General features: G+C 42.4%; 1 non-coding gene across 1 annotated transcript; it reads right to left on the minus strand.

The window, feature by feature from the left end:
- Positions 1–6,780: 6,780 nt before the first annotated feature.
- On the minus strand, positions 6,781–6,911 carry LOC112403917 (small nucleolar RNA SNORA70). Its single transcript, XR_003004015.1, has one exon. It is a non-coding gene; the product is annotated as a small nucleolar RNA SNORA70 (small nucleolar RNA).
- Between the last annotated feature and the right edge of the window lie 12,921 nt (positions 6,912–19,832).

Raw genomic sequence — 19,832 nt, forward strand, 5'->3', positions numbered from 1 at the left:
CTGCAAAAGGATCTTGTGCAGATCACTTAGAAAGGTGAGAGGAAGCCCCTTTACTGATGGGACATAATGTTCAGTCAGGATGGCACATCCCATTACGCATCAAAAAGATGCTGAGTTTTGGTTCTTAAAGCATGGGTTTGTGTCTCCAGAGATAATTTGCGATAACAACTGTGCCACTTGATGGCTCTATTTATCTGTGTTGAAGAATTCCACTTCAAATACAGGCTGTACCTAGGGAGCAGCATCACCGGTTTGGTAATTGCCGCCGTCTACTTTAAGCACCATATTGGAGAATGTTCTTTCTGATTTTATTGGGAGTTAATTTATTCATATTTTAATTGAGGAAATTTTAATTTTAGGTCTAGTTTTTAAAAAAATCTTTGTACATGTTCTAATTCATTCTAAATTGAAGGATAATTTGCAAAGTGAAAAACAGCTCATATTTCTTCTTCAGATTATGAATAAACATGGAGAGGAAGGTGAAATTGTAGAAGAGAATCACAGAATACTAGGACTGAAAGAGACCGTAGTGGTCAACATGCCATTTTACAGATGGGGAAATTGAGGCCTAGAAAACTTAAGCTACATGTTTAAGATTATACAGCTACTGTCCAAGTGGCAAAGATGATTTCAAACTCAGGTCTCATGTTCCCAAGGCCTGTATTATTTCCATTCCCACAGGCTGATAAGCATCAGATGAGTGGCTGGAACAGTTTACTTTCAAGGTCTTTTACAACTCAGAGAGTCTTTTGTTATTTTATTCTATTATATGTAGAACTTTATTATTCCTACAAAAACTAACATTTGAAGTATTTCATGCTATTCTCCCTGCATAAAGAAACATTTCAAATTAAAAACAAGAGATTTTAAAAAGTTGATTGTAGGCCAATTTAATTAGAATCACTACCACCTTTGAATTCATATACGTTTTAGTTAATCAGCACAATTTTGTATAACTGTGTTTTATAGGATCAGTGGTTGACCTTCTACCACCTGTTTCAAAAAAGGCTCACGATTCCCCTGCCATGTTGGAAACATCCACCTGCAGTGACTCCTGCACCTAAATGAACAACTTGATATTCAGCTTTCTCAAGACACAAAATCAGCTTGAAAAAGTAAAAAATAGATCACTGCTTTAAAATGTAAAGTGTTCACTGCCAATAAATGAAATATGTGTATTCAATTTTTGAAAGCTCTATGATAAGATTATATTAAGTAATAAGAATGTTTTTCTTTTTTTTTTTTCTTTTTTCTTTTTTTGTGGTACACGGGCCTCTCACTGTTGTGGCCTCTCCCGTTGCGGAGCACAGGCTCCAGACGCGCAGGCTCAGCGGCCATGGCTCACCGCCCAGCCACTCCACGGCATGTGGGATCTTCCCGGACCGGGGCATGAACCCGTGTCCGCTGCATCGGCAGGCGGACTCTCAACCACTGTGCCACCAGGGAAGCCCAAGAATGTTTTTCTTTTAGAAAAAACAATATTTTAATTTTTCTTGGATGGTGATAGACATCTTTTATTTCTGTCAAATCCACTGTAGCCTCTTAGCCAGCAGCTGTTATCACCTGTGTCTCAGTACCTGTTTGAGAATCACCTGGTCGTGCTGATTTAAAAATGAGGACTTCTGGTCCCCTCCCAAACCTCTTTTCTAGTTTGCTCCCTGGGACTTTGCATTTTAATACACTCTCCTCCCCACTCCCAGGATGATTCTTTGTGTGCTAAGTTTGCATCACTGTCCTAGAAGACAGTTTAGTAACCTTAGTTTAAACATCACTAACCACACAGGGCTCTTGACACGGCATTCTCTGATGATGATAATGTAATGCTTACTAAGTTCCTGCTCTATACCCTTTATAGCTACAGATTCCCAACTCCTACTTACAGGTCGATCCCCAGGTTCTCGGATCAGTCTTGTACTTGCTCAGGGAGAATTTCAGGATCTACAGGTCAGTGGTCCAGGGTTCAGCACTGAGGGTGACGATGCTGTGACATCAGTATCTATTTTGGTCCCTCCCTCTTTCTCTCCGTTTGTGGTAGCTCCAGGGAAGGTAGAGGGTGCATACTGTAGGATCCCCCTCACCTCTAGGGTGCTCACTTCTCACTAGTTAGTTGGTTCATCCCACAAAACTTATCATACAGTCTTCAAACTGACCCTTCCCCTGCCCCCTCTCCCCTAGGTCCACACAAAGGGGCTGGTTGGGCAGGATTTGAGACTTGGGGAATATTTATATCTATGTTTTGAGGGGACAGTGAAATAATATTCATGTTTATCCAAAACAGACAGTTTCAGGTCTTCACACAGGTCTTAGGACTATCTCTAAGTTTTAATTACACTCTTCCCTGTAGCCTAATTGCCAGTTAATTTAACATGTATCATTGACAAGTCATCACCTCTAAGTTATGCCAAACCTACATCTCAGACCAGAAACCCTTTGATGTTTAGATCTCATGTTTTAAAGAAAGAGATGTAGACACCAGAGGCCTCAAATCCAGTTCCTCCTGGGCTAGTGAAAGAACCCAGAGAAGGCCAGGCCTTCCTTTTCATCTCTAGCTGATTCTTCAAACTGTTTCTTCCTTTAGTGCCAAAGGTTTCATACAGTCATCTGTCTTTCTCAGCTCAGAATTTCTGGTACAGCGAGCACACTTTTATCTGTGACCTGTCTTTATGTCCTGTTATGCCTAGAAGTATATAAAGAAACAGAACCATTACCAGAAAGAAGATAATCTTCTTCCCAGAGGATAACACAAAAAAGTTTCTTTGTCTTTCCATCAAGCTCTCTTACAGCCTTGAAAGGCACCTGGGTCTTTCCCCCTCTTCTCTATTTGTACCCTCTGGTTCCAGCTCCAATGGTGATGATCCAGACGAGCAACTGTGGAGATCTTGGGAGGGCTACAGAGGATCCTTGGGTTTAAAATTGCTTTTTTTTTTTTTTTACAAATCTTCCCAGGAACAGGCTGTCTTCTAGATTTTTCAGAATAAAGTACTTATAAGTCAAACAATCCTTCTTTTTATTTCTCTGTCTCTCAGAGGATAACTTTAATGCCTAATTATCCTAAAGTGCTGTTTTGGCAGGGATGACTAGCCCAAAAATTCATGCTCACTTCCAAGATGAAGAGTAACTGTTGGCAAGAAGCTGTCCAGCAGAGCCCCCAGGTCTCTGCTTCTAGTGCATGTGGCAGGAACCACGTGACTATTCTTCTCCAAAAGATCTTGAGCAGAAGTGATGTGTGTCATCTCTGGCAGAGCTGGTTAAGTTCCAGGTACACGGCCTTTCATCTCTCTCTTCCTCATCTGGCTGCATGTAGAGAATCCGATGGAGATGACAAGGTGGACCCAAGACAGAAGGAGCCTGGATCTCAAGTCACCACCTTAGACGACAGCTGCCCAGAAGAGCTGCTTGACTAGGAACATCCACTTCCCGTTAGTGTGAGTGAGTGAGGAATAAACTTTTATTGTGTGCTACATTACTGAGATTTGGGATGATTTGTTATAGCAGCTAGAGTCAATTACCCTGACTCATACAACCATCAACCACAAAAGGGGGTGAAGAAGGGGACAAGCCCCCACTGGTCACATTTGTAAGAACAACACACATAACTAGAAAGCCAGGTACCAAGAATTCCATACTTGACATGGGGAATCCGTCTCTCTAATCATCCTGCCTAAAACAGTACGCAAATCTAACACTTACCAAGCTGCACTGCGCTGGCCATGTACGAGGTTCAGAGACAAATCAGAGCTCCTTAAGCCTCTTGTGGCAGTACAGTGCCTGCCAAATAGAAGCACTTGATTGATGTTTGCTGAATTGGATAGTTTGAGAGTCAGAGATGAAACACGATACAACACAAGATAACATGCCCAAACAGGGCTATGGGAACAGATGATAGAACAACTAATTTCACTTACATATAGTCTATGTCAGTGGTTAGTAGAGAAAAGGCCACAGTTTCTGGATGTCTCTCACAGAACAAGCACACACACAGACAGCACTGGGTTCCCTACAGCTCCTAGAAATGAAGCCCACAGCTTGGGTCTTACCTCCCGTCAGTGCTGCTCCGGGAACTCCCAGGACTCCCGACTCTTCCTTTAGTGGTCTTTCCCATCCAGGTCACTGCTTTGCTGGTCCCCTTTCCTCCTTCCTCCTCTCCGCCCACATCCCTGCAGTATCCTCACACTTGCCCTCCCAGCATCTCTGCTCAAGGAGGTCAGGGTTTCTGGCCTCCACCGGGGAGATGTTGTTGCCTGTTTCCCTGCTTGAGGATCAGCGCCCCCTGCTCACCAAGCACTCTGTGCCCCGAACATTCACCTCCTCCTGAATGAGAGGGCAGCACTGTGGCTCGGACGACCAAGAGGGAGGAAATGAGCACCTCTTTCTCCAGCTGAGAGTCATCTCATCACTTTTCCCTTATGCTCACACATTTCAAGTTCAGATTCTTTGGGGAGCAGCCATTTGGTATGGCCCTGTGGGCTCCCCAGTTCTCACATGGGGTCAGGGCTGGGTCTGGTCTATGCTTTTGAGAGCACTGGGGGCAGTTTGTGTTTCAAACATATTTTGATATTCTTAAAAGTGTTTCATGATCTTTAAAATAAAAAGGTGAATCCAGAGTATTCTGTAAAATTGGGGTGGAGGTGAATCAGAGGGTTCATTTCTCAGGCTGCTTGCTGGCTTTGTCCCGTCAGTGGAGAGGTTCGTCACTGCTCAGTTCTGCCCCTTGAGGGCACCAGAGACCGCTTTGCTGTAGAGAACGGGGCCTGGATGGAAACCAGACAGGTTCTTCCAGCTTATTAAAATTGCTCTAAATAATAAGGAACATGGGAAATGATAGAACAGCACAGATTCTTATTTCCTGGAACCTTTAAAAGTGTCCCTGTCCTGGGCATAGACCTTAGCATGGCCAGGAGCAAGTACGGCAAGACGGCTGGGATGGGGGTGATATCAGAGCTGTGAATGACCACAGAGGAGAATGAAGCTCAGGAGATACATTGGAGGTGGAAATCTCACGAGCTCTCCTTAATCCATGATCCTAGACAGCAGTAGGAGCAGTATCTGGAGAAAGACTGGATAACCTTTTTTTGTAACCATCCCAAGCAGTCTAGCTGTGTGTGAAATAACAGCACAGTATAACCCAGACCTACTCAGGAATGTTGAGTACCACTCACGAGCCCCGTTGAATCATGGGCGGTCGTCTCAATAGTGTTCTCAGGCACAGATGAGCTTTCCCTGACAATTCACTTCCACACCCAAGCTGTGCGTGATATTTTGGTTCACAACAAGTCACTGGGGTAGGGAGAAGAAATGCGTGCATGTAGCGTCGCTCCTGAAGAAATGAATGAACGAGTCAATGACTGAAAGAGAGTGAGCACTGAGGGGAAGAGTCTTGGCTGTGAGGATAGTGAAGGCAATTCTGATTCAGGCACAATTGTTCAGAGTGTTAGTCTCTGGCTCCCGAGCAGACAGAGCATGGTGGCCTGTCAATGGGGTCTAGTCCATTGTCCCAATGGTGCTTGTGTGTAGGTTAAACCCAGAGGCCAGGGTGTCACAAGGACTGTAAAGAGACTGTGTGGTGGATGGGGAAAAGTGGTCTCCTATGTTGTAAACACCAGAGGTAGAGGTCGAGGCAGCCTGAGATGTTCTGAACGCTGGGAAAACAACACTATCGCTCTGTTGGGGGAAGTATCAGACATTTCACTTCTCGGCTTGCAGGGATGTCACGTGGGACTGGGTCAGTAAAGCAAGATAGAAGTGTGGGGAAGGACTTCTCTCAGAACGTTCTCATGAGGATTCGGTGAGAGAACAAAAACAAGAGGGCTTTGCAAGCTAGACAAACCCAGGTAATACAGACATGCGCAGGTTTGGACACAGGGTCTGGGAAGAGAAATCCTGGGGGCCAGACAATGCAACATAGTCCCAAAACATGTCTCTAAGAGACTGGATGTGCATCTGATAATACTTACTAATACTGAGAGTTTACGATGTACCCAAAACTCTAAGTACTTTACATGCACGATCTCATTGTTTTTTTTATTGTGGCAAAATATACATAAAACTTACTATCTTAATCATGTTAAGTGTACAATTCAGTGGTATTAAGTAACCATCACCATTACCCATCTCCAGAAATTTTTCATCATCCCAAACAAAAACTCTGTACCCAGTAACTGTAACTCCCCATTACCTCCCTCTTCCCAGGCTCTGGCAATCTCTATTCTACTTCCTGTCTCTATGAAACTGTCTATTCTAGGTATCTTATATAAGTGGCATCGTACAATATTTGTCCTTTTGTGACTGGCTTATTTCACTTAGCATAATTCTTTCCAGTTCATGCACATTGTAGCATGTGTCAGAATTTCACTCTTTTTTTTGACAGGAAAGTAGGATTTATTGGTGGGCGTGAGTAAGGAGGGGACAGTGCCAAGTCTCTCATGAGTGCAGGGCCCACCATTGGTCCGGGGGCCGTGATGAGGGATGTATTTGACCCCATAGCCATCCAGGATGAGCCACTTTTCTGCCATCATGTTTTCAAATTTGTCTGCATTAAACTTTAGTAAATTCCCACTCCTTGGAGATGTGGATCTTTTGGCGGCTAGGGAACTTGAACTTGGCCCTACGTAGGGCCTCAATCACATGATCCTTGTTCTGCAGCTTGGTGCGGAGGGACATTGTGACTTGGCCAGCGTGAACCCTGGCCACTGTGCCCTGGAGCTTTCCAAAGGCACTGCGCATACCTGTCTGGAGTCTAGACTGGGGACACCATGCCAGTCATGAAGGTCCACTGGAAAGGGCTGTCTCCAAGGTCCCTGAGGGCAACCCGTACAGGCAACAGGCTGTGTACACTACTGAGGAGGCTGCTATTTGCAGCCGTTGCACACTGGGCCCCCAAGGGGAAGAAAGCAGAATTTCATTCTTTTCTTTTTTTTTTTAACATTGATCGACTGATTGATTTGGCTGCACTGGGTCTTAGTTGTGGCACGCAGGATCATTTTTTAGTTGCGGCCCGCAGGCTCTTAGTTGCAGCATGTGGGATCTAGGGATCGAACCCGGGCCCCCTGCATTGGGAGCACGGAGTCTTAACCACTGGACAACCAGGGAAGTCCCTGATTCCTTTTCAAAGCCAAATGATATTCCATTGTATGTATTATACATATTACAATTTGTTTATCCATTCATCTGTTGATGGACATCTGAGTTGTTTCCACCTTTGGGCTCTTATGAGTAACACTGCTTAAAACTGTAATGGAAAATTCCAAACATATACAAAAGTAGACCAAAAGAATGTGATAAACCCCCATGTACAATAATTATTAACTCATAGCCAATCTTCTTTTTTTTTTTAAGTTTTTAATTTTTTGGTCATGCCACAGGGCATGTGGGATCTTGGCTCCCCGACCAGGGATCAAACCCGTGCCCCCTGCATTGGAAGCGCAGAGCCTTAACCACTGGACCGCTAAGGAACTCCCTTCACAGGCATTCTTGTTTTATCTGTATCCATACCTAATTCTCCGTCCCATATTATTTTGAAGAATATCTCAAATATCGTAAATGCCACTCTTGTTTCCATTTTACAGATGGAAAGGCACAGAGAGGTTATCTTACAAAGATTGCAGAGCTCCTAAGTGATGGAGCCGGGATTTAAACTCAGGCAGCGTGATGGCTGAGCCCATACTTGTGTCTTTGCTACACCTGTGTGTGTGTTTGCGTATACACACACACACACACACACACACACACACACATCAGGTCAAATTTGGGCAAGTTGGAAAAGTGCATTTGGAAAAGTTTGCCTCTTCCTACATTTTTTCCCACTCTTGGATGCTGCCTGGAATTTAAAACAGATAGGCATGACTTTGAAGCCTTAGTTCTTAGTTACAACTGGAGTCAGTGATCCGCAACCTCCAGAGTTGTGAGGATTAAATGAGATAAAGTCAGTGAAAGTGCCAGGCACCTCCTAGCATGTGGCAGGAGAGCATTATGTATGCTTTCCCCTCCCCTCCTTGGGGGGCCAGGCCCACCTCCTCTCCACAGAAGCAAACGTCAAGAAAACATGCTCTATCAGAGTATGACTCTCAAAGGTCAATGTGTAATCCCTCTGGGGGATTTGCGTTGTGAAATAAAGGATTTTATCCTTTGGCTTTGTGGTGTGGGCTGTGGGTGAGTGCAGAACAGAGGTGTTGCAATTCCTTCTTGCCCCTGAAATCATGTATGTGTGTGTATGCATGTGCATGTGCGTGCACAAGTGTGTAAGACCGGCCTGTAGATAAGTTCAGGCTTCATTCTCTGCCCAGAGCATTACATTACTTTCTTTTCTATAAAGAATTGTGTCCTGAAACAAGCAACTACTTGTTCTATCTCCTTTTTCTATCTCCTTTCCCTCTTCTTGGCTAAAACAGGAGGAAAAGCCCTTTGTTGGGACCCTTGTCATTTTCTGGTCCAAGGACACAAAGCCACAGGATGGAGGTCTGAGCTCAGATAGGTCTTGGCAAGTCCTGTTCATCCCCTTTGGAATTTCTGCGGCCGGTCCCGTGGAGTTAATCTGGGAACGGACTGCAGAGCTCAGTGGACAGTTGAGCAGGACTCACTGGCTGACCACAGAGAAGTCTCAGGTAACCTCAAGATGCATCTGCCGGGGAGGCTTGGGAGGTGGGGCATTGCAGCCTCAGGTACATTAAGCGATGGTTAGCGAGTCTGACTGGCTGTTTCCTCTGCCTGGAATGCCCTTTGCTGATCATGCCCATGGAAGTAATATAAGCCTTCAATGTCAAGCTCACATCCTGCCGCCTCCATGAAGTTTTCCCTATGTCACATCCTACCACCCATCCCTGCCATACAGAGTGATTTCTCGCACTCTGAACCCTTACGGCATCACCTGTGTACCTACTTTTGCTGCTTTGTGTCTGTACTATCTGAATACCCGTCTTAGCTCTTTGATAGATCAGAGTGAGTTCCTCAAGAACAGGAATCGTTCCATCTATTCTTTTTACTGTTCAGAGCTCTTCACAGGGCACACAATTACCAATAAATATCTGTTGAATAAATGATGTATTTCATGACAATGGCATATAGTAGGCACTCAGCAAATGCATACTGAATGCAATAACATCCATCTCCCACGGCTGGGAAATGCAAGAGACTCTTTACACTACCCTTGATGTTTAGGTGGAAACCAGTTACACACAACCCTTTGAGTTCTAAAATCTGTCAAAACTTCCACGGAAATAACCGTAAAGACTGCCTTGAGGTAGGGTATGAGATAGTCTCAAGGTGTTTCAAGTATTCTAATATTTCAAAATGTGACATTTTTTTTGTCTGTTTACTATCCCAACTAGTCTCCAGAAGAACTTGAAGTGTCACAAAGTACAGTGCATGTGTGATGATTTAAGATCATCTGAATTAGAACACCTGGTTAATCAGAACTTTTCTGCTCGTCAGCAGAATGGTCACTGATACTTGCAGCAGTGACCCTGGCGTCAAGAAACCCAAATACCTTGTTTAAAGATACAGAAACATGCTTTTAAAAAACCACTTAAGCCATTTAAAAATATACAATTCAGCGGCATTAAGCACATTTATATTGTTGTACAACCATCACCACTATCCATCTCCAGAACCTTTTCATCATTCCAAACAGAAACTCAATACCCACTAAACTATAACTCCCCATTCTCCCCTCCCCTCGGTCCCTGGTAATCTCTATTGTACTTTCTGTCTCCATGAATTTGCCTATTCTAGGCACCCCATATAATGGAATTATACACTACTTGTCCTTTTGTGACTGGCTCACTTAGTGTTTTGTACTCAGGTTCACCCATGTTGTAGCATGCTTCAGAATCCCATTCTTTTTAAGGCTGAATAATATTCCATTGTATGTATACACCACATTTTGTTTATCCCTTCATCTTTGATGGACATTTGAGTTGTTTTCACCATTTGGCTATTGCGAATAACGCTGCTATGAACACAGGTGTACAAATATCTGTTCAGAAATATGTCATTTTTTAAATCATAGACTTATTCTCACTGGTAAACCCTAGATCCATGGTAACTTCCCACTAACCAGAAAATTTGGGTAATCAGAATACTCCATTCCACCATTAGGTTTGCTAAGGACCTTCCTTGGCATATTGGGTGGATGGACACTAGACAGTGATAGGGAATGAGGTCTCTGTCTCAGGAATGGACACGGGGCCACCAGGAGGCAGGTGACTGGGCCACAGTACACATTAGTAATGTGCCCAGCACATCCATCCCACCCCACCCCCACCTCAACCCTGTCACTGCTCTAGATCTTAGACTGGGCTGCTTTTCCAAAAAGGTATGGACTTGAGGCACATTTGTTCTGAGTTAAGCTTGGCTGCAGTTAAAGTGTTATCATGTCTGCGGAGCTCAAATTACAGAGGCTGCCTTTGGCCAGTAAATGGCACAGCCTGGCTGCTCAGAGAGGTGGAAAATTCTGAGGCCCCTCCAGCACTGTTTCAGGAAAAATGCTCTGAGTGGTGTGGAGAGGGGCCAGCTGGTGATGTCAAGGGATTTATGAAAGCGATTACAAGACCTTTTAAGGGAATGAGGCAGTTGCTAATGATGGAAAACTGCTAAAGCTGGATCTGGATAAGGCCTGAACATTTAATTTGCTAGTTATCCTCAAATGCTTATAATTTTTAAAAAACATATTGTACCACTCCCTTTGTGTGTACTTTAAAAGACAACATCAGAGTGCAGAGGGAAGAACCTGTTATGCTAATCAAAGTCTGGGGTAACTGAAACTGAGATCTCACACATAAAGCCCCAAGTGGGCGATCCAGGACCTGGGAAGAAGAATTAAATGCCCAAACGCACCTGGGTGCACTGCACATCTGTATTTTTCTTTCTTTCTTTCTTCCTTATTTTTTTTTAAGCACGCTAGTGGGGGGTCTGGAGGAAGCTTTATTTTTTAAGCAGCTACAAAGCTGCTTACAAGCTTTACACCTCCAAAGAGAGATCTGAAAATAAAATATTTACTTATATTGCATTTCCAACTGTTTCCATAGTCTTTTTACAACCCTTGTGTCATCTTATCTTAAGAATGTGGCTTTTATAAAGAGGAACCAAGATCATTTACAATGACAGGGTAGATTTAGTCAAGCAGACAATCTCCAACTTTAACAGCTGAGCTTACTTGGTGTTTTAAATAGATAACTAACGAAAAGTCAGCCCAGATTTAGGAATAGAGATCTAAGTTTGGAAGGGTAAAAGTGAAGGTCCTAAAATCAATTTCCAGTGGAGCAGCTAAACTAAATTATCTTTGCCATTATGGAGCACTAAAACAAACCAATGAACAAACAAACAAATAAACCAAACAAAACTAATGGCCCACATAAATAATATTCAAATTGTCAGCCAATGAGAAGGCCTAAAGCTAAAGTGGAGTAGAAGCAAGAATTAGAAACTAGCATCTGGAAGTGAGCAGGGTGGAGGTACTTTGGAACCCACAATACTGAGGCATAATTGGTTGCAGCTTTATCTGTGTCCCTAATCCTTTATTTGTGGGTATAGGAGAATGGCACAAGGACTGTCCGGTCAACTCTCCACACGCTCTTATAATATGGAAAACCAATCATTTGCTTTAAGTGCCATTTTTCAATTGTAGCTTAAATAAAAGGGTCAGGAAACATATGTTGTTTTCTTTTCTTTTCTTTTCTTTGGTTGGGGGGAGGAGGGTAATCTTGCTGAATTAGCACCCCGGGTCATATCCCAGTTCAAACATTTCCCACAGGGTGCAGTCATCTCAGCCACGTGTCAAGGCCTCCTCTGCTCTCTCCAGATTTGCTGGCAGTCTTATCACCCCTGTGCTCCAGTAGGGACTCCATCCTGCAAGCTTATCTCCTCACTGTTCCCTGAAGGCACTTTGCAGACTAATGTCTCTTCACACCCTGCTTCCATGTCTTCTGCTCTCCTCCTGCTCTGCTCTTTATTAACTACTTTCCCTTTTTCAAGCCAGATTCAAGCCTCTCCTCCTTCTTCTTTTCCAATCAGGATGCCTTTCCTTCCTTCCTTCCTTCCTTCCTTCTTTCCTTCCTTCCTCCCTCCCTCTCTCCCTCTTTCCCTCCTTCTCTCTCTCACTCTTTCTCTCTTGCTTTCTTTCCTTCCTTCCTTCATTGAAATACAGTTGGGGCAGCTTCAAGATGGCGGAAGAGTAAGACGCGGAGATCACCTTCCTCCCCACAGATACACCAGAAATACATCTACACGTGGAACAACTCCTACAGAACACCTACTGAATGCTGGTAGAAGACCTCAGACCTCGCAAAAGGTGCACGAGGAGAGGGACTTCAGAGCGCCGCTTAAAGGAGCTCCAGAGACGGGCGCGAGCCGCGGCTAACAGCACTGACGGCAGAGACCGGCATGAGACGCTAAGGCTGCTGCTGCCGCCACCAAGGGGCCTGTGTGCGAGCACAGGTCACTACCCACACCTCCTTTCCGGAGTGCCTGTACAGCCCGAAACTACCAAGGTCCCGGGATCCAGGGACAACTTACCCGGGAGAACACACGGCGGGCCTCAGGCTGGTGCAACGTCACGCTTGCCTCTGCCGCCGCAGGCTCGCCCCGCCCTCCGTGCCCCTCCCTCCCCGGAGGCCTGAGTGAGCCAGAGCCCCCGAATCAGCGGCTCCTTTAACCCCGTCCTGTCTGAGCGAAGAACAGACGTCCTCAGGCGATCTACACACAGAGGCGGGGCCAAATCCACAGCTGAGCCCCTGGGAGCTGTGCGAACAAAGAGAAAGGGAAATCTCTCCCAGCAGCCTCAGGAGCAGCGGATTAAAGCTCCACAATCAACTTGATGTACCCTGCATCTGTGGAATACATGAATACACAACGAATCATCCCAAATTGAGGAGGTGGACTTTGAGAGCAAGATTTATGATTTTTTTCCCCTTTTCCTCTTTTTGTGAGTGTGTATGTGTATGCTTCTGTGTGTGATTTTGTCTGTATAGCTTTGCTTTCACCCTTTGTCCTAGGGGTCTGTCCCTACATATTTTCTTTGTTTTTTTTTACTTTTTAAAATTTTTTTCGTAATAATTAGTTTTTATTTTAATAACTTTTTAATTTTACTTATTTTATCCTCTTTCTTTCTTTCCATTTTTTCTCCCTATTATTCTGAGCCGTGTGGATGAAAGGCTCTTGGTGCTGCAGCCAGGAGTCAGTGCTGTGCCTCTGAGGTGGGAGAGCCAACTTCAGGACACTGGTCCACAAGAGACCTTCCAGCTCCACGTAAAATGAAACGGCAAAAATCTCCTAGAGATCTCCATCTCAAAGCCAAGACCCAGCTTCACTTAACGACCAGCATGCTACAGTGCTGGACACCCTAGGCCAAACAACTAGCAAGACAGGAACACAACCCCATCCATTAGCAGAGAGGCTGCCTAAAATCATAATAAGGCCACAGACACCCCAAAACACACCACGAGATATGGACCTGCCCACCAGAAAGACAAGATCCAGCCTCATCCACCACAACACAGGCACTACTCCCCTCCACCAGGAAGCCTACACAACCCCCTGAACCAACCTTAGCCACTGGGGAGAGAAACGAAAAACAACGGGAACTACGAACCTGCAGCCAGTGAAAAGGAGACCCCAAACACAGTAAGATAAGCAAAATGAGAAGACAGAAAAACACACAGCAGATGAAGGAGCAAGATAAAAACCCACCAGACATAACAAATGAAGAGGAAATAGGCAGTCTACCTGAAAAAGAATTCAGAATAATGATAGTAAAGATGATCCAAAATCTTGGAAATAGAATAGAGAAAATGCAAGAAACATTTAACAAGGACCTAGAAGAACTAAAGATGAAACAAGCAACAATGAACAACACAATAAATGAAATTAAAAATTCTCTACAAGGGATCAATAGCAGAATAACTGAGGCAGAAGAACGGATAAGTGACCTGGAAGATAACATAATGGAAATAACTACTGAAGAGCAGAATAAAGAAAGAAGAATGAAAAGAACTGAGGACAGTCTATGATACCGCTGGGACAACATTAAACGCACCAACATTTGAATTATAGGGGTCCCAGAAGAAGAGCAAAATAAAGGGACTGAGAAAATATTTGAAGAGATTATAGTTGAAAACTTCCCTAATATGGGAAAGGAAATAGTTAATCAAGCTCAGGAAGTACAGAGAGCCCCATACAGGATAAATCCCAGGAGAAACACGCCAAGACACATAATAATCAAACTATCAAAAATTAAATACAAAGAAAAAATATTAAAAGCAGCAAGGGAAAAATAACACACAAGGGAATCTTAAGAGCTGATCTTTCAGCAGAAACTCTGCAAGCCAGAAGGGACTGGCAGGACATATTTAAAGTGATGAAGGAGAAAAACCTACAACCAAGATTATTCTACCCAGCAAGGATCTCATTCAGATTTGATGGAGAAATTAAAACCTTTACAGACAAGCAAAAGCTGAGAGAGTTCAGCACCACCAAACCAGCTTTACAACAAATGCTAAAGGAACTTCTCTAGGCAGGAAACACAAGAGAAGGAAAGGACCTACAATAAAAAAAAAAACCCCAAAACAATTAAGAAAATGGGAATAGGAACATACATATTGATAATTACCTTAAATGTAAATGGATTAAATGCTCCCACCAAAAGACACAGACTTGCTGAATGGATACAAAAACAAGACCCATATACATGCTGTCTACAAGAGACCCACTTCAGACCTAGGGACACATACCGACTGAAAGTGAGGGAATGGAAAAAATATTCCATGCAAATGGAAATCAAAAGAAAGCTGGAGCAGCAATTCTCGTATCAGACAAAATAGACTTTAAAATAAATGCTATTACAAGAGAAAAAGAAGGACACTACATAATGATCAAGGGATCAATCCAAGAAGAATATATAACAATTGTAAATATTTATGCACCCAACATAGGAGCACCTCAATACATAAGGCAAATACTAACAGCCATAAAAGGGGAAATCAACAGTAACACAATCATAGTAGGGGACGTTAACACCCCACTTTCACCAATGGAAAGATCATCTGAAATGATAATAAATAAGGAAACACAAGCTTTAAATGATACATTAAACAAGATGGACTTAATTGATATTTATAGGACATTCCATCCAAAAACAACAGAATACACATTCTTCTCAAGTGCTCATGGAACACTCTCCAGTATAGATCATATCTTGGGTCACAAATCAAGCCTTGGTAAATTTAAGAAAATTGAAATCGTGTCAAGTATCTATTCCGACAAAAATGCTATGAGACTAGATATCAATTACAGGAAAAGATCTGTAAAAAATACAAACACAAGGAGACTAAACAATACACTACTTAATAACCAAGTGATCACTGAAGAAATCAAAGAAGAAATAAAAAAATTCCTAGAAACAAATGACAATGGAGCCATGACGACCCAAAACCTATGGGATGCAACGAAAGCAGTTCTAATAGGGAAGTTTATAGTTATACAATCCTACCTTACGAAACAGGAAACATTTCAAATAAACAACGTAACCTTTCACCTAAAGCAATTAGAGAAAGAAGAACAAAAAACCCCAAAAGTTAGCATAAGGAAAGAAATCATAAAGATCAGATCAGAAATAAATGAAAAAGAAATGAAGGAAACAATAGCAAATATCAATAAAACTAACAGCTGGTCCTTTGAGAAGACAAAATTGATAAACCATTAGCCAGACTCATCAAGAAATAAAGGAAGACTCAAATCAATAGAATTAGAAATGATAAAGGAGAAGTAACAAGTGACACTGCAGAAATACAAAGGATCATGAGAGATTACTACAAGCAACTCTATGCCAATAAGATGGACAACCTGGAAGAAATAGACAAATTCTTAGAAATGCACAACCTGCCGAGACTGAACCACGAAGAAATAGAAAATAAGAACAGACCAATCACAGGCACTGAAATTGAAACTGTGATGAAAAATCTTCGAAGAAACAAAAGCCCAGGACCAGATGGCTTCACAGGCGAATTCTATCAAAGATTTAGAGAAGAGCTAACACCGATCCTTCTAAAACTCTTCCAAAATATAGCAGAGGCAGGAACACTCCCAAACTCATTCTAAGAGGCCACCATCACCCTGATACCAAAACCAGACAAAGATGTCACAAAGAAAGAAAACTACAGGGCAATATCACTGATGATCATAGATGCAAAAATCGTCAACAAAATACTAGCAAACAGAATCTGACAGCACATTAAAAGGAATATACACCATGATCAAGTGGAGTTGGTTCCAGGAATGCAAGGATTCTTCAATATACGCAAATCAATCAATGTGATACATCACATTAACAAATGGAGGGAGAAAAACCATATGATCATCTTAATCAATGCAGAGAAAGCTTTCTACAAAACTCAACACCTGCTTATGATAAAAACCCTGCAGAAAGTAGGCATAGAGGGAACTTTCCTCAACATAATGAAGGCCATATATGACAAACACACAGCCAACATGGTCCTCAATGGTGAAAAACTGAAACCATTTCCATTAAGATCAGGAACAAGACAAGGTTGCCCACTCTCACCACTCTTATTCAAAGTAGTTTTGAAGGCTCGGTGCTTTGTGACCGCCTGGAGGGGTGCGATAGGGAGGGTGGGAGGGAGACACAAGAGAGAGGAGTAATGGGTATATATGTATATGTATAGCTGATTCACTTTGTTACAAAGCAGAAACTAACACACCATTGTAAAGCAATTATAATCCAATAAAGATGTTAAAAAAAATAGAGTTGATTTACAATGTTCTCAATGGTGAAACAAAGTGACTCAGTTTTATACATATAGACATTCTTTTAAAAATATTCTTTTCCATTATGGTTTATCCCAGGAGACTGGGTATAATTCTCTGTGCTATACAGTAGGACCTTGTTGTTTATCCATTCTAAATGTAATAGTTTGCATCTACCAACCCCAAACTCCCAGTCCATCCCTCTCCCTCCCCCCTTCCCCTTGGCAAGCACAAGTCTGATTTTTCTGTCTGTGAGTCTGTTTCTGTTTTGTAGATAGTTTCATTGGTGCCATATTTTGGATTCCATATATAAGTGATATCATATGGTACTTGTCTTTCTCCTTCTGACTTACTTCACTTAGTATGATAATCTCTAGTTCCATCCATGTTGTTTCAAATGGCATTATTTTGTTCCTTTTTTATGATTCAGTAGTATTCCATTGTATATGTTTACCACATCTTTATCCGTTCATCTGTCGATGGACACTTAGGTTGTTTCCATGTTTTGGCTATTGTGAACAGTGCTGCAATGAACATAGGGGTGCATGTATCCTTTTTGAATTATAGTTTTGTCCAGGTATATGCTCAGGATTGGGATTGCTGGACCATACGGTAATTCTATATTTAGTTTTCTGAGGAACCTCCATGCTGTTTTCCATTGTGGCTGCACCAATTTACGTTCCCACCAACAGTGTAGGATGTTCTCTTTTCTCCATACCCTCTCCAGCATTTGTTATTTGTGGACATTTTATTATTTTATTTTATTTATTTTTTGGCTGTGTGGCTTGTGAGATCTTAGTTCCCTGACCAGGGATTGAACCCATGCCCTCGGCAGTGAAAGTGCGAAGTCCTAACCACTGGACCACCACAGAATTCCCGGTAGACTTTTTTCTTTAGCATCTTTATTGGAGTATAGTTGCTTTAAAGTGTTGTGTTAGTTTCTGCTGTATAACAAAGTGAATCAGCGATATGCATATGTATATCCCCATATCCCCTCCCTCTTGCGACTGCCTCCCACCCTCCTTATCCCACCCGCCTAGGTGGTCACAAAGAACCGAGCTAATCTCCCTGTGCTATGCAGCTGCTTCCCACTAGCTATCTATTTTACGTTTTATAGTGTATATATGTCTATGCCACTCTCTCACTTCATCCCAGCTTACCCTTCCCTCTCCCCGTGTCTTCAAGTCCATTCTCTATGTCTGTGTCGTTATTCCTGTCTGGCCCTTAGGCTCATCAGAACCTTTTTTTTTTAGATTCCATATATATGTGTTAGTATACCATATTTGTTTTTCTCTTTCTGACTTACTTCACTCTGTGTGACAGACTCTAGGTCCATCCACCTCACTACAAATAACTCAGTTTTGTTTCTTTTTATGGCTGAGTAATATTCTATTGTATATTTGTGCCACATCTTCTTTATCCATTCATCTGTTGATGGACACTTAGGTTGCTTCCATATACTGGCTATTGTAAATAGAGCTGCAGTGAACATTGTGGTACATGACTCTTTTTGTTATATTTTTAAATTTTTTATTTATTTATTTTTGTCTGCATTGGGTCTTTGTTGTTGCACAGGCTTTCTCTAGTTGTGGGGAGTGGGGGCTACTCCTTCTTGTAGTGCACAGGATTCTCACTGCGGTGGCTTGTTTTGTTGCAGAGCAAGGGCTCTAGGTGCGTGGGCTTCAGTAGTTGTGGTATGCAGGCTCAGTCATTGTGGCACACAGGCTCTAGAGCGCAGGCTCTGTAGTTGTGGTGCAAGGGCTTATTTGCTCCATGGTATGTGGGATCCTCCCAGACCAGGGCTTGATCCTGTGTCCCCTGCATTGGCAGGTGTATTATTAACCACTGTGCTACTGGGGAAGCCCCATGACTCTTTTTGAATTATGGTTTTCTTAGGGTATATGCCCAGTAGTGGGATTGCTGGGTCATATGCTAGTTCTATTTTTAGTTTTCTAAGGAACCTCCATACTGTTCTCCATCGTGGCTATATCAATTTACATTCCCACCAACAGTGCAGGAGGGTTCCCTTTTCTCCACACCCTCTCCAGCATTTATTGTTTGTAGATTTTTTGATGATGGCCATTCTGACTGGTGTGAGGTCATATCTCATTGTAGTTTTGATTTGCATTTCTCTAATGATTAGTGATGTTGAGCATTCTTTCATGTATTTGTTGGCAATCTGTATATCTTCTTTGGAGAAATGTCTATTTAGGTGTTCTGCCCATTTTTGGATTGGTTTTTTTGTGTTTTTGATATTGAGCTGCATGAGCTGCTTGTATATTTTGGAGATTAATCCTTTGTCAGTTGCTTCGTTGGCAAATATTTCTTCCCATTCTGAGGCTTGTCTTTTCATCTTGTTTGTTGTTTCCTTTGCTGTGCAAAAGCTTTTAAGTTTCATTAGGTCCCATTTGTTTTTATTTCCATTTCTCTAGGAAATCCTGTTCCATTGATCTATCTTTCTGTTTTTGTGCCAGTACCACACTGTCTTGATAACTGTAGCTTTGTAGTATACTCTGAAGTCAGGGAGCCTGAATCCTCCAGCTTCGTTTTTCCTTCTCAAGATTGCTTTGGCTCTTCGGGGTCTTTTGTGTTTCTATACAAATTGGGAATTCTTTAGTTCTAGTTTGGTGAAAAATGCCAGTGGTAGTTTGATAGGGATTGCATGAATCTGTAGATTGCTTTGGGTAGTAGAGTCATTTTCACAATGTTGATTCTTCCAAAATAAGAACATGGCATATCTCTCCATCTGTTTGTATCATCTTTAATTTCTTTCATCAGTGTCGTATAGTTTTCTGCATACAGGTCTTTTGTCTCCTTAAATCTTATTGAAAATGGTTTCAGTTTTTCACCATTGAGAACAATGCTGGCTGTAGATTTGTCATATATGGCCTTTATTATATTGAGGTAGGTCCCTCTATGCCTACTTTCTGGAGGGTTTTTATCATAAACAGGTGTTGAATTTTGTCAAAACCTTTTTCTGCATCTACTGAGATGATCCTATGGTTTTTCTCCTTCAATTTGTTAATATGGTTTATCACATTGATTGATTTGCATATATTGAAGAATCCTTTCATTCCTGG

This window comes from Neophocaena asiaeorientalis, unplaced genomic scaffold (genome assembly GCF_003031525.2).
Source record: "Neophocaena asiaeorientalis asiaeorientalis breed wild unplaced genomic scaffold, Neophocaena_asiaeorientalis_V1.1 scaffold156, whole genome shotgun sequence".
In the NCBI taxonomy this organism is placed as follows: domain Eukaryota; kingdom Metazoa; phylum Chordata; class Mammalia; order Artiodactyla; family Phocoenidae; genus Neophocaena; species Neophocaena asiaeorientalis.